The 13,194-nt window shown below is 39.9% G+C and overlaps 1 long non-coding RNA gene across 1 annotated transcript; it reads left to right on the forward strand.

Moving 5' to 3' along the window:
- The first annotated feature begins 328 nt into the window (after nucleotides 1-328).
- On the forward strand, nucleotides 329-12,700 carry LOC146596473 (uncharacterized). Its single transcript, XR_014895711.1, has 3 exons — nucleotides 329-706; nucleotides 1,378-1,440; nucleotides 10,657-12,700. It is a non-coding gene; the product is annotated as an uncharacterized LOC146596473 (long non-coding RNA).
- Nucleotides 12,701-13,194: the final 494 nt, after the last annotated feature.

The following is a 13,194-nucleotide window of genomic DNA, read 5'->3' on the forward strand; positions in this document are numbered from 1 at the left end:
GCCGGGCCCGAGTCTCTTTCTTTAAAGTGTTGAGTGCGGGCGAGCGGCGATTGCGAAACCCTCCCCGCGCTGCTCCCGCCCCCTCGCCGCCCGCCCGCCAATGGGCGGCGAGGCTCCTGCCGGGGCATGATGCAATCCCCGCTCGGATTGGCAGCGGCGGCGGCCAATCAGGCGCCCGTCAACACTCTTAAAGGGCGAGGCCGCGCGCCCCCCGGGGGTAGGCCGGGTGGGGCATGGCGGCAGGCCCGGCCCGGCCCCGGGGGGCCCCGCGCCGCCCCGCGCCGCCGCGGTGGCGGGTGAAGCCGCGTGCTGCGGCGCGGCTGCGAGGCCGCCGCGGGAGGCCCCCGCTCCCCTCAGGCGGGCGGGCGCCAGCAAGATGCCGGCTGCGTCGCGCCGGGCCCGAGCAGCGGCGGTGGCGCCGCGGCGCCGAGGGGCGACCCCCCCCCAACCCCGAGCCGTTGCCCACGCGTAGCCCTGCCTGGGCCGCACCGGACGGCCACGCGGGCCGGGCTCCTCACGAAGGAGCGGCCACGCGAGGCTGGGGCGGCTCTTGGCAGTGGGAGTTACGGCGAAGTCCGAAATGTCCTGGGCTCTTGGTTATTTCCTTTCTCAGAAACTTCACACGTGCTCAGAAAAAGGGCCGCAGACAGGCGGATGAGCTAACAGCTCAGCCCCGGAGTTCAGCGTTGTAGAAGGAATATGCAAGGTTTTGTTGCTATATATTTGCTATTCAGTTTTTCTCTAGAAGGATTTTTAGCCCTTATAACTTCCCAAATGTTTTGGTTTGCATTTCTCAAGTTATATCTGAGCACGTGCTCTATAAAGATAATTGCTCACATCTCTTAAGTTTTACATGCATAAAATGTGATTGTAGCTCTTTGAATGGAGAACATACACACACCTGTGGATCATTGTATTTGTAGTAGGCAATTCTGAAACTTGTCAGTTTATAAGGTAATAAAGTTTGAACAGGCTCAGGTGTACAGGCATCCAAAAGACTAATGTGGGAAATAGCTTTTGTTTAGCAGAGAGGTTTCTAAGTTTGTGCTGCTCCAGTTTAGCACATAGAGACCTTTCTGTGAAATACACTCTATGTCTGCAAAAGAAGAATGAGAAGAATCAGATTTGTAAACACTGTTGGATAGCTCAGTAAAGTAGATAGAATTATTTTTATTTGCTGTTTTTATGGCTTTCTGATGTTGTGTGGATTTTTGTTGTTGTTTTTGTAAAGCCCTGTGGAAAATAAACATCCTTTGCAGAAAAATTTTGGGGATTAGTCTGGGCAAACAGATTTTACTTAGCTCATTACTATGAACATACTGTTTGTTTGTCAGTTATCAAGTATTTGTTTTAACATTTCTAATTTTTTTTTGTCAGTTGAAACTGTTACGTTTTCCCTGATGGTGACTCATCCATCTATAACTAGAGCAAAAATTCCAGGTAAGCATTAAACATTATCCTCTGTTTATAATAGTTAAGTGAGTGTGTGCTCTTAGAGTGCTTTTCTGGGATTGTAGAGCATTTTATGACCATTCATTATTCCTCATCAAAGAAAGCTGAGGAAAATACAATGTAGACCTACTCATACTCTTAGAGTCTGCTACTTTAAACATTGAAGTCCATACATAATTCTACACACTTAAGTAGTTCCAAGGCTTGGTTGGCATTGTATCCTGTCACATGAAAACCATCACACAGTGTACTTAAGAGTTTGTAAGGTAAATTCTTTTCTTCCCATGGTGTTGCAGTAAAAATAGAATATGATGAGAAAAGCCTAAAAAGTAATTGTAAAAACATGTAGACAACTGCTTTTCAGGCATGCTGTGGAAATGTACACCTTACCTGCTTATTCATAAGTTATGTGAGCTGTGCAGTAGCTCTGGGGTCTGGCATCATAAGCAGGTCAGTCCCTGCTGGGGTGGAATCCTTTTCCACTCTGGTTCTGAGTGGGTTCCCATAACAACACTCTACCCACGAGACTGTACGTAATAGTATTTATTAGCTTTAATAGTATCTTATTTTTGCCTGTATAATCCAGTCTTATGATTCTTTAAATGTCCTATTGCTTGAAATAAAAATGACACAATTATTCAGCATCCTCAAATAATCTACAGAAAATCACAATTAGAGGCAGAAATGGTATTAGAAAAAGAAACAGTCTGTGGGAATTGGAGGCAGAAGGTGTAAATGGGAGAGGAGTCTCTTGGGGTAAAGCTCAGTTGGTTAGAGCATGGTGCTAATAATGCCAAGGTTCGATCCCCGTATGGGCCACTCGCTTGAGGGCTGGACTAGATGATCTCCAGAGGTCCCTTCCAACCTTACCAATTCTATGATACATACAATTTATATTACTGATTAATTGGTTTAGGGGGTATTGCAGGTAACCAGAGGTTGTACTTACTGTACTGAATTTTAAAGGGTGCAGCCTCTGGTTAGCTGCAATACTCCCAAAATTAAAATTGAGTATGTTGAACAGAGTAGATATGTGCAGAGTGCAGAGTATATATGAACTCTGCACTGCAGAGTTCAGTATGCTGCCTAACCCTCAAAAATATGTTTAAGAAGTTCTCTGCAAACTTCCACTTACAGTGTGTGAAAACTGTTTTGTCTTGTTTTCAATCATTTTTATTTTGTGTCTCATTCCAGTGTTTGTGCTTGTTCTTCATGGGCAGTTAATTCTTTATTCTAAAATAGAAACCATACACACACGCTGGACTGCAACCTGCACTTAAAATTTCTTTTTTCTTTTGCTGTAAGATTCAGTTCTTTACCTCCATTTCCCTACTGTTTAGTCTTTTACTGGACTTTTTACTTCAGACTTGCACATTTCTATTGAAGGTTTACCTTTCACATATGATGTTACTGAGTAGTTTTTCTTCTAACATCTGTGCATTTTGAACTCCTCTAAATGACAATTCAATCACTTGCTTTCCTTTAGAACAGAAGAAATTATATGTATCTATATAATAGTACTTTTTAATATTTTACAAGTGGAAATAAATAGACCCCTTAGGTAAAAAGACACGGTGCCAGGCTGTGATGTAAAATGTGCTAATGTATTTGAAGGCAAATATATTAAATGATACCAAAACCTTCTGTCTTTCTGTAGAAGCCATCCAGAAGCTGAAGGGACACAGATCTGTAATTCCCCACCGCCACCATTTAGTGTTTCAATTTTAATCATCTAGAGTTACATTATAACAGAATATTGAACCAATAATTAGAAAGCAGCAGTAGCAATGTGTTGCTGCCTGTGTTCATATGAAAGAAAGAGGACAAAAAGAAAAGTTAGTTCACATTGCTATTATGAGTGTTGTTATAAAAGCTTTTGTTAGCAACTGTTAAACCTCTCAAGGTAGATTTGTTCAAAACTAGACAGAATTTCTTGAACATGATCACATTCCTTGTGTTCACCAAGTAGATGACATTCTTTCAGGGATATCCCAGAAATGCAGTCTGTAACAGAGGTTCTCTCTCATCTTATGTTAGTAAAACCTTCTTCTTGTGATTGCCTTGCACCTTGATTTTACAGGAAGTATTTCTTGTATTTAGGACTGACTTACACCAAGATCAAAATAATATTGTTAGAAATCTAGATCTTGTATAGCTAAGGTTATAAAAGCTCCAAAAAGCAAAAGAGCTGCTGAGTTTCATTTATCAGGAATCTGGCTGTGTTCAAAAACTGCAGATTCAGAAAGGAGAAAAAAGAAAAAAGCTCTTACCAATACCTGTGTTTTTTCATTTGTTTGAAAAAGCTTTCACTTGAAAAACACAATTTCTCAGTAGTTTCTCAACCTGATATGGTAGAATCCAAATGGTTTAAACAGTAGAAACTTGACTATTAATAGAGTATTTGTCAGTAGCAGCCTTTATGAATAGGTAAAGAGAAAGGAGAGGAAGCATTGCTTAGTGGTAATCACTATTTCAGGACTGTACTTCTAATTCTAGCACTGACTCACTGTAGCCTTGGAAAGTTGCAGTACTTTTGTTCTAGAAAATGCTAAGTAAAGAAAAGAAACATTCTATTCTAATAGCAAACATCCATTTTATTGTAACACTGCCTGGAGTTCATTTACAGGAAAAATCCAATGCCTTTGTTCTTTTTCTGTAAGCAGCTAATAATTCTTGCAACAAAGTATTTACAGTTTCTAATTCTCCTTCTACTGCATCTTCTAATCCTACTTTCCCTATTTGCAGTTATCAAAATGTCAAAGTTACTGAAATGTCTAGAGTAAATCATACTGCTTTATGAAAGAGATTAATTCAGTGACATGGGCAGAGTAAAGAGAAGGTTTCCCAGAAGTAGAAGGGCCAACAAGCAAACAGCTATTTGCTTTGCCCTCACATCTTCTGCAGCACTTTTGGAATCAGCCAGGTACATGGGTAAAGGAGCCATTTATGCCCATTTTTATTAGGTTCGTGTTTTCATCCATTATTTTTGTTGGTAGACTTGTTTTTTTTGTTGGTTGTTTGGGGTTTTTTTTTGTTTGTTTTACAATTGACCATCAGAGGCCTTTTTGTTCACAAAAATTTTGTTGAAGAGCAATCTATTTTTTGTGCGAAACCCTTACCCAGCCTATCCTTAGCCATTGTGCTGTCAGGAATTTGTGCTTCACACTACTCGTTTATCAAGCCACATCCTGTGCAAGTTCCCTGATACCAATGCATACTTCTTTTTTGCAAGCTGGTGCTTTCATCTGAGAAGCGTACCACCACAGCAGTGACGTCTTGAGGGATTTGGAGGTGGAAGGCCATCATTACTTCAAGTCTCTTCATGATAATTCTCTGTACATAAAAATACTTTAACAAAAGTATATGCTTTTAAAAATTTCAAATATGTCATTCTCTCAAGTATTTCAGAGAACTGCTTAGTAGATGACCAACATATATTAAGTAAATAAAAATTGCCAGATGTTCATTAGTGTTCAGTAGCCACAAGTCCTTTCAAAGTCAGTGAGGTTGCTGAGGCTTACTGTCTGTGACCTTATGTTCAGATATCTGAATATGGAATTAGGAGCTGTGTTGTAGGTATGTGACTTTGAAAAAAAATGAACGTGTCACTGAAGGTCTGGGAGAAAGCTTTAGGTGTGTCACATTACCCTGAAGTGTTCAGATTTTTGGAAGAGCGTCTAACAAAAAGGAGTACTATGTTTTAACAAGGATTTTACAGTTCTTGTCAAGGTATGATTGTGTTTAGATGTTCTCTGGTTTTGCTTTGACACCTAGTGCTGCAATTAGAGTTGGTGTAACCTTTGTTGTGAATTTTGCTGGGGCCTGGCTTGAGTTTTAGCTGAGCTTCTTCAGTAGCTGTACTAAGCTTAATGCAATGTGCATTTTTTTTTCTGATAAGTGTTGGGGATTTTTTAGACAGCCACTGATCAATATTGTTTTTTACTGACGTCTGTATGTAAAATGTTAGGCAAGATGAAGCTGCATAGCTAAAAGTGATTAAAAAACAACAGATAATTCAAATGAAAATGGTGTGTATTGTGTGCATATACATGTATATATAAAATCTGGTTCAAAAGAGACTTGTTAGAACTGAACAAGTCTGAGCGAGAATTAATGGCCCACACCTGGGAATAAGAGGTGAATTCTCAAGTATCCAGGTTTAGTAACTGCCACACCTGTCCTATATTCCCAAAAGCATAAATGAGGTCTGCAAGGATTTAGATAGCTTAGCTTCTGAATGCACAGTGCCATGGCTTTTTTCCAAGGCATCATCAGTCACCGCATGAAAATCCCCACCCATAATTACTGGGGCATTATTTGTCACGGGGAATACTCTAATGAAGAATTTTGCCTTATTCATATGATACCAAGAAAAGTAAATAGTTTTAGGGATGAATTTTACCCTGGTTCTTCAGAACAGAAACCTAAAATAAATGCCTTTACAAAAAAACAGTGAAATTGAAAAGGCATAGTTCTGTTTCTTTCTCACTCTGATGGTGTTGGGAGAATAAGGACCCAAACTTCTTTCTTACCAATGGTGCCCTGCAACCCATTATGACTTTTGAAATACCATAGAAGCTTGGAGAAGAGACACTTGAGAAGGAAAAAGAAACAGAGAACTTGCCAGAGTGCTGGTGAGGGGATAGTCTCCCTGGCTGTTTACCATGCCTGTTTCCTGTTAATAGAAATGAATAGAAAATGAGTTATTTATACCTGAATGATACAAAAATGTGGGAGGACATTTTAAGAAAGTATACTGGCAACTACAGAATGTCTGTCATTGAGCTGCTGCTGCTAACTTCTAGGAGAATTTTGTTCTGGACGTCAGTGACAGCAATACTTCTGTCAGGGAGTACGGTGTATGTCGTCTTTCCAACAGAAAAGAAAGGAAGTGCTTACCGCAACAGTGCCATCCTCTTCCCAGAAAGCTGATTCTCCAGGTTTGATGAATTAACTGGCAGAAAGGCCTTTTATTTTTCTACATCCTGAAATGGAAGCAAATTCTAAAGGGCAGGTCCCCCGGCTCTTTGGCTCTGTGTACTTCCTAATGTACTCTAGGCTCCCAGAAGAACAAAGCGATTACATTTGTACTTGCAAGCACCTGAATATCTCTGCCATAGTGAAATTACAAGATACCAGTAGGTTTCCATTGAATATAAACACTGCAAGCAGATTGGTGGAAATAGCCACTTTGGTAATGTGTGCTAGTGGCAGCAATATCAGTGGAGAAGGCTCATCTGATTTTCTCTCCTCTTGACAGCAAACAGATTAGATTTCTCTCAGATAGTCAGGAAAGGCTTTATGTTCCTTCTGCCTCTAAAATACCCTTTGAGGTCTGTAGCTCACCTGTCTTAAAAACAAACTCAGCTGTTTCCTGTATCAGTATAGGAAACTGTCCTTCATCTGAATTGTCCACCATCAAATGGGTTTTCCTGCCTTGAGCATGATTTATTTGGTTGAAATCATCAGGATTTTTGTCTGAAGAAAGAATTTAGGATCAGCAGTATTACAGTAACATTGATGTCAGTGATTCCCAGCCTGTCTGCCAAAATACGGCGTGAAAGAGTAACGTGCGCAAGAAAAGTTGATTGAAACATAAAGTACTTTAAAATGGCCTGAACCAGCTCTCTCAGACTCCCAGGGATGCATCTGCACTGGTGTTCAATGTAATACTAGCAGGGACTGAAAGTCATTCCACTAAGGCATAGTGGCTTCCCTGCGGATTTTCTTCTGCCTATCTGGTATCTGCTAAGTATAAGAGGACTTTACCAAGGCATATGCTATTGTAGAAACCTTCGAAACTGAAAATGAATACAGTAAATCAGTCACAATTGTTTGTCTAGATTTTTGAGTACTCCCTCCAGGGAATACAAGCATTGCTTTGAAGTCAACCACAGTCTCAGTGGAAATGTGGTTTGGCAGTTGAATTACCAGGATCTGAAATTCTTTGAGGTGTATTATGTGCACCTTCACCTTTTGTCCTTTTTTTCCTTCTTCTGTACAGCCCTTTTGACATTAAGGGATTCCACAGGTGAGACAAAAGTGAGGTGTAACACACACTTTTTTTTTTTCCAGAAGACATGAAGAAAGGATGAGTGCACACAGGTGTATTTGTGCTCCCAATAGGAATATGCATGCAGGCAACCAGTGTTTGAAAACTCCAGCTGTGGGAGACTAAGTTAATTAGCTAAGAAGTTAATGTGGGACGTTGTGCTGCACTGGCGCCATAATAACTGGAAAGCCTTGGGCACAAATGGCAATACATTAAGTGCGGTTAGATTTGTAACAAAATATTTCATTCATTTGAACATTCTTCTAATGCAGAGACATTTATTAAGCTCTGGTTTATGGTATCAGTAGAGAATACTGTAGATATTCTCAAATAGTCCATATGTGTCTGGATTTTATTAGGTAATGAACACTCACTGTGGCCATAATTTTAATGGGAGTTCGCAGACAGCTCTCAGATACTAGAGAAGCATTGATATCTGAACTATTGTAAAGTTAAAATACTTGAATGCTCTTAGTCCTTTCTCAGTGCTTTAAACAGACTTTTGGAAAGCTTTTCAATAGACTTAGCTTGATACCTCCACTGGATAGGATTGTTTTTAGCCCCAAATGTATAGACCCAAGGAATAATTTTCCAGTCCTACAAGGGAATTTGACTGACTAGCTCTGAGCCCACTGAAGCAAATAGGCCAAGGGGCAACAGAACAAAGTCTGTTTCCTGAAGACTTAGTTTTTAATTGATAAGACATGAACTCCACTTGAAGCATGTCTCACAGTTTGAATGTTTAGCCTTTTTTGCAGGTGGATACTCTGGTGCCTAATATAAGGCAAATCTACAGGATGATTTTTCCTGCTGTTGGTGCGTTTATGGGATCTATGTTACATGTCTGCACAAGACTGGCAAGACTTTAAATACTTCCAGGATCTCTGTTTTTCAGATTTGTTTCAGATCAGCCAAAGGATGCAATGTTATTAAAGAAACATTGTGGAGATGCTCACACGGACACCATGATCACAAAAGTTTTATTTCTGTAGGAAATAACAGGATGCATAATGCATGCGTGCATATTATTATATTATACATCCCAGACTCTTCAGACTCATGCTTCTGTAGTCCTGGTAGAAATGTAAAAGTCTGTGTGCTGTTTCTGAATACACTAATTTATTTTCTCTATTGTTTTCAAGCTAGAATCAGGGAATGGTGTAACAATTTTTGAAGAAAGATTTAACTGTGTAATCAATTGATTTTTTTTTTTTCTCCTTAAGGACAGTGTCATCATCTAGTTTCATCCTGCAAAACACTATAATGCTCATCTTAGCATAACAGAGACACAAATACATAGGGTTTGATTATCTTCCATAAAATATAGGCCCACATTTTTGCAAGTGCTGTGGAATTGGCAGCTGAGCTTACATGGATTTGTACAAGAGACAGCCATAGTTAGGAGACCCACAGTGTTTTGCACTTCTGTACAAAAGAAGGGAGCAAGGGCCTCAGACTGTTATCAGTGACATGCTGTGCTGGGTAACCACTGTTTATTTCACTTTTTTAATAAAGGAGAAAAATCATTTCCATGTGGTGAGAGGTCTAGACACAACTTAAGATTCGAATGATCTCTTGATGTCTTAAATTAAATATAAATGATCCATAAGACCCATGTTCAGTTATATAAATGCTTATGTCTCCTAAGCCTTTCTAAAAGGTGCCAGAATATTTGTGCTGGTTTGGAATAGCTTCTTTTTGTGGAAAATACTGACCTACTATCAACTGTACTTTCTTATCCAACCTAAATACCAGCTGTATTGGCTATGGTAGCTGTCAGGAATTGTTTCTCTAACTGGGGAGCAAAAGGGTTCTGTGCTGAGTTACATTTTCTGTCCTTCACTTTTGGCTGCGGAGTGCAAGATTACGGATAAGCAGTATGGATCCTCTCCATGTTGTGGGCTCTGTAGCATGCAATTTTTTGAATCATCATTTTCCTTTTAAAATCATATATTTTATTAAAATTCAATACTCTAGCATCCAACTAAAATATGTTTTGAGAATTCTTTTTAGTGTAGTGAAACTCATTAAAAATCTGGAAAGTTTACATGCTTTTTAAAAATATAGGTCTTTTTTAAATCAAATTTTCTTTGTTATATTACATTTCACGTTACGTCCTATTTACCACAAGTATGTCATAAATATTTGTACTGCTCACATTTGCTGTTAACTCAATAGAATGTTGAGTTTGTTAAGAAATGTAGGATTTATGGTAGTAGTAATATATTACATATAATTTGTGCAAGATAATTCTTCCAGGTCTAAACAATTAAATATTATTCAGAGTAGATCATTTAGGCTCCAACAACTTACACCCAGCTCCTATCTTTAATCACGGTAGTAGGAGAAAAAAGAATACGCATTTTTGCAGTATAGGGAGCTGATTGCATAGTTGGTGCGTTTTTCACTTAGAAACACAAGTAGTTTACAAGGGCTTTTTGTTTGGAATTAGAAACCTCTCAGCCCTGGGCTCTTGCTGAATGATTAGCTTTGATTATACTTAGCCCAGCTATTAAGTATATGAATCAGTTGCTCAAGTAAGTCACATGACATTGTTTCCATCTCCTAGTTGAAGGGCAATGCCTTTTCAGCATTGCTTTATGAGCATTTCAGCATGAAAACTTCTTGCAAGTAGACTAGCATTATCAGTGGATTTTTAGTTTCTGAAACATTCTTGCAAACAAAAAATAAAATCATTTTTATGCTTACTTCCATAAAACAAATGATAAAGATGATATCTTCCATCAAAAGTAGTACTCTGGTTTTATTCATGTGAATTTTGAAAGTGTTTGTTTGAAGCATTCAGTAGCTCAGCTGTAAGCTGCCTTTAAAAATTATGCAAGGATCTGCTTCAAACATCATAGGTTGAGGTAGTCAGTACTGTTTTACTATAAAACTTTTAAAAATCTTTGTTACCTCCCTGCTTTAGTTTATAAATTTTTGAAGGACTGTGAGCCATTCAGAAGAAATCTAYTGATCGTCAGATTCACCTAGTTTGTAGTTAACTCGCTCCGCTCTTATTGCACTTAAAACAAGATAAAGTCTTGTTTTACCTAAAGCAGAAAATTCTAGTTTGAACAGAAAAATATAAATGCAGAGGTTTTACAGGACTCATGCAGGAGTAAGTAATCTCTCCTTATTTTTATTAACAGGACTGCAGTGCTGAATATTGCTGTGTGTAACCCTTCTGTGAAGACTTAGAAGGCAAAATAGGTGTTATCTCTGCAGCTGGGAGTGCCAACTGGATGTTTTGCTGGATGTTCTCCGGTGACCTTTGAAATCCCTGCAGGGAGTGAAGGGCCCTATCTCTCATCACCCGCTGGTGGTTCCACGAGAGTCRATGCTGCCCCATCAGCCTGCCACGTGTTCAGCCTGGCAGTGAAATCACTCTGCGGCAGGGTCACCGTGCTGCAGATGGGAATTTCAGCACGGTATTCGAACCTGTGAACATAAGCTACTTCTTAGGTCTCTTTGTGCTGCAGTTATTCTGAGTAGAGTCAGGAGGAATCCTGACTGATCCAAGAAGTATCACTATTATTGGCTTTAAACTGATAAGGAAACTGCAATCATTTTCAAGCCGAGATTGCCTCTGACTGATTTGCTTCCACTGTGTTTCTGTTGTTTCCCGTGTACTGGCTGTTTCTTTGATCAGCGGTTAGGAGTCTCTTGTGACCTCCCCTGCTAACTCTAAGAACTTTCCAAAGCTTCCTTGTGACTCCCTTCCCTCTTGGAGCCTTTGACATTTTTCATTACATTTAGTAGGCCAACTCCTGCTTAGATTACTCATGCCAGTAATCCCTGGGTTGGTAGTGGGATAATTAGAGAAAGTTGAACAGTAAGGTCAAACTTTCAGGTACAAGACAGCCTCCACTCTGAGCGTTAGAACTGCTTTCTATTTGTGTAGATTCCGTGTTTCACAAAACCTGACATTTTAAAATATGAGCTAAATCTGGCCCCCAAAGCCTTCTGTCATTGAAGTCAAACTCTTTATGACACTAGTAATTGATGGGTTGCACCAAAGGTGTATTATTTTGGAGTCTCCACCTCCTAGCACTTTATTCCATAGATAGTTTGAGCATGGCAAGTTTGCAGACTAAGAATCAAAAAATATGACCTACAGGATAGTGAGACTATCTCATTGTGTCACTTGCGAATCACACAATAACTTGAATGTAAGGGAAATGGTAATGCAAAAAGCTCATTAGATCCCTGAGTTCTCTAATGAACCTTGTGCATTTTTCATCCAGCTGAAGTTCCCAACACAGTCAGAGATGTACTTCTGTGTGGAGTGCTAGCCTAAAGCTTTCATATCTCTGCTATGCTACAGAATGTAACTTTTTACCACATTTCTACTCTTCAGATCAATTTAGATTCCTGAACTAATCTCATCCCAAGAAGAGTATGTAGAGTAGATTTAGACTGTTGCCAGCAGGTCTAGGGAGGTGATCCTGCCCCTCTACTCAGCCCTGGGGAGGCCTCATCTCGAGTTCTGTGTCCAGTTCTGGGCTCCCCAGTACGAGAGAGACATGGAGCTACTGGAGAGAGTCCAGTGCAGGGCTACAAAGATGATCAGAGGGCTGGAGCATCTGCCCCGTGAGGAACGGCTGCGGGAGCTGGGCCTCTTCAGCTTTGGGGATGAGAAGACTGAGGGGGGGTCTTATCAATGTGAGTAAGTACCTGAAGGGAGGGTGTCGAGGGGACGGGCAAACTCTTTTCGGATGTCCCAAGTGACAGGACAAGAGGCAATGGGCAGAAATTGAAGCACAAGAAGTTCTGTTTGAATGTGAGGGGGAATTTCTTCACTGTGGGAGTGACGGAGCGCTGGAACAGGTTGCCCAGAGAGGTGGTGGAGTCTCCTTCTCTGGAGGTATTTAAGGCCTGCCTGGATGCAACCCTGTCTAACATGCTCTAGGTGACCCTGCTGAGCAGGGCGGTTGGACTAGATGATCTCCAGAGGTCCCTTCCAACCTTACTGATTCTATGATTTGGAGAGGAGCACTAGATCCATGTCAGGGGCTAAGTTTTGTGGCAGGATGTGTCACAAGTTAAAATACATAATTAAGAAATTGCATGAACTTATTTTTGCAAGCTGGTCTTCCTCTTCCTTTCTTGTGCTTTACTTCTCACTTCTCATATCTTGTTCTTTTGATTGTAAATTCTTCGTGTAGCAAAGGATCTTTTGCTATACTTCTGGAACGTTTGTAGCATGTTTGTGTGTGTGTGTGTGTGTGTGTGTGTATGTATATATATATATATATATTTTTTTTTTTTTTTTTTTTTTTTGCAGATACCCCCAAGATCATGTCTGCAGTGCAAACAAGGACTGCTTAGGATGATAAAGCCTAAGCCATGCTGTACCATCTTTTTTTTTAAAAAAAAAAAAAAATCTTTGAGGTCCATAAATAGTTGTATTTAAGTCAGTGGTAAGGTTCTTCATTATTTCAGCGGCCTTCCCAAAATTTATTAACTCAGCTTTGCAAATGTACCTTCTGAAAACCAGAAGATTGGAGATTGACTTTTTGATCTCCTTGCCTGTTGCCAAAGTTGTGGTTACCCCAGTAAACTACCTGTTACATTAAAAACATATGTATGAATACTGCTACAGGATGACTGCATAAATGTTTTTGAAGTATTAATGCCAAATCAAAGCACATGTAATAGACAAATGGGTATTTTTTTCCTGTGATTCA

Source organism: Rhea americana, unplaced genomic scaffold (assembly GCF_003343005.1).
Source record: "Rhea americana isolate MKP2758 unplaced genomic scaffold, rheAme1 scaffold_20, whole genome shotgun sequence".
Taxonomy (NCBI): domain Eukaryota; kingdom Metazoa; phylum Chordata; class Aves; order Rheiformes; family Rheidae; genus Rhea; species Rhea americana.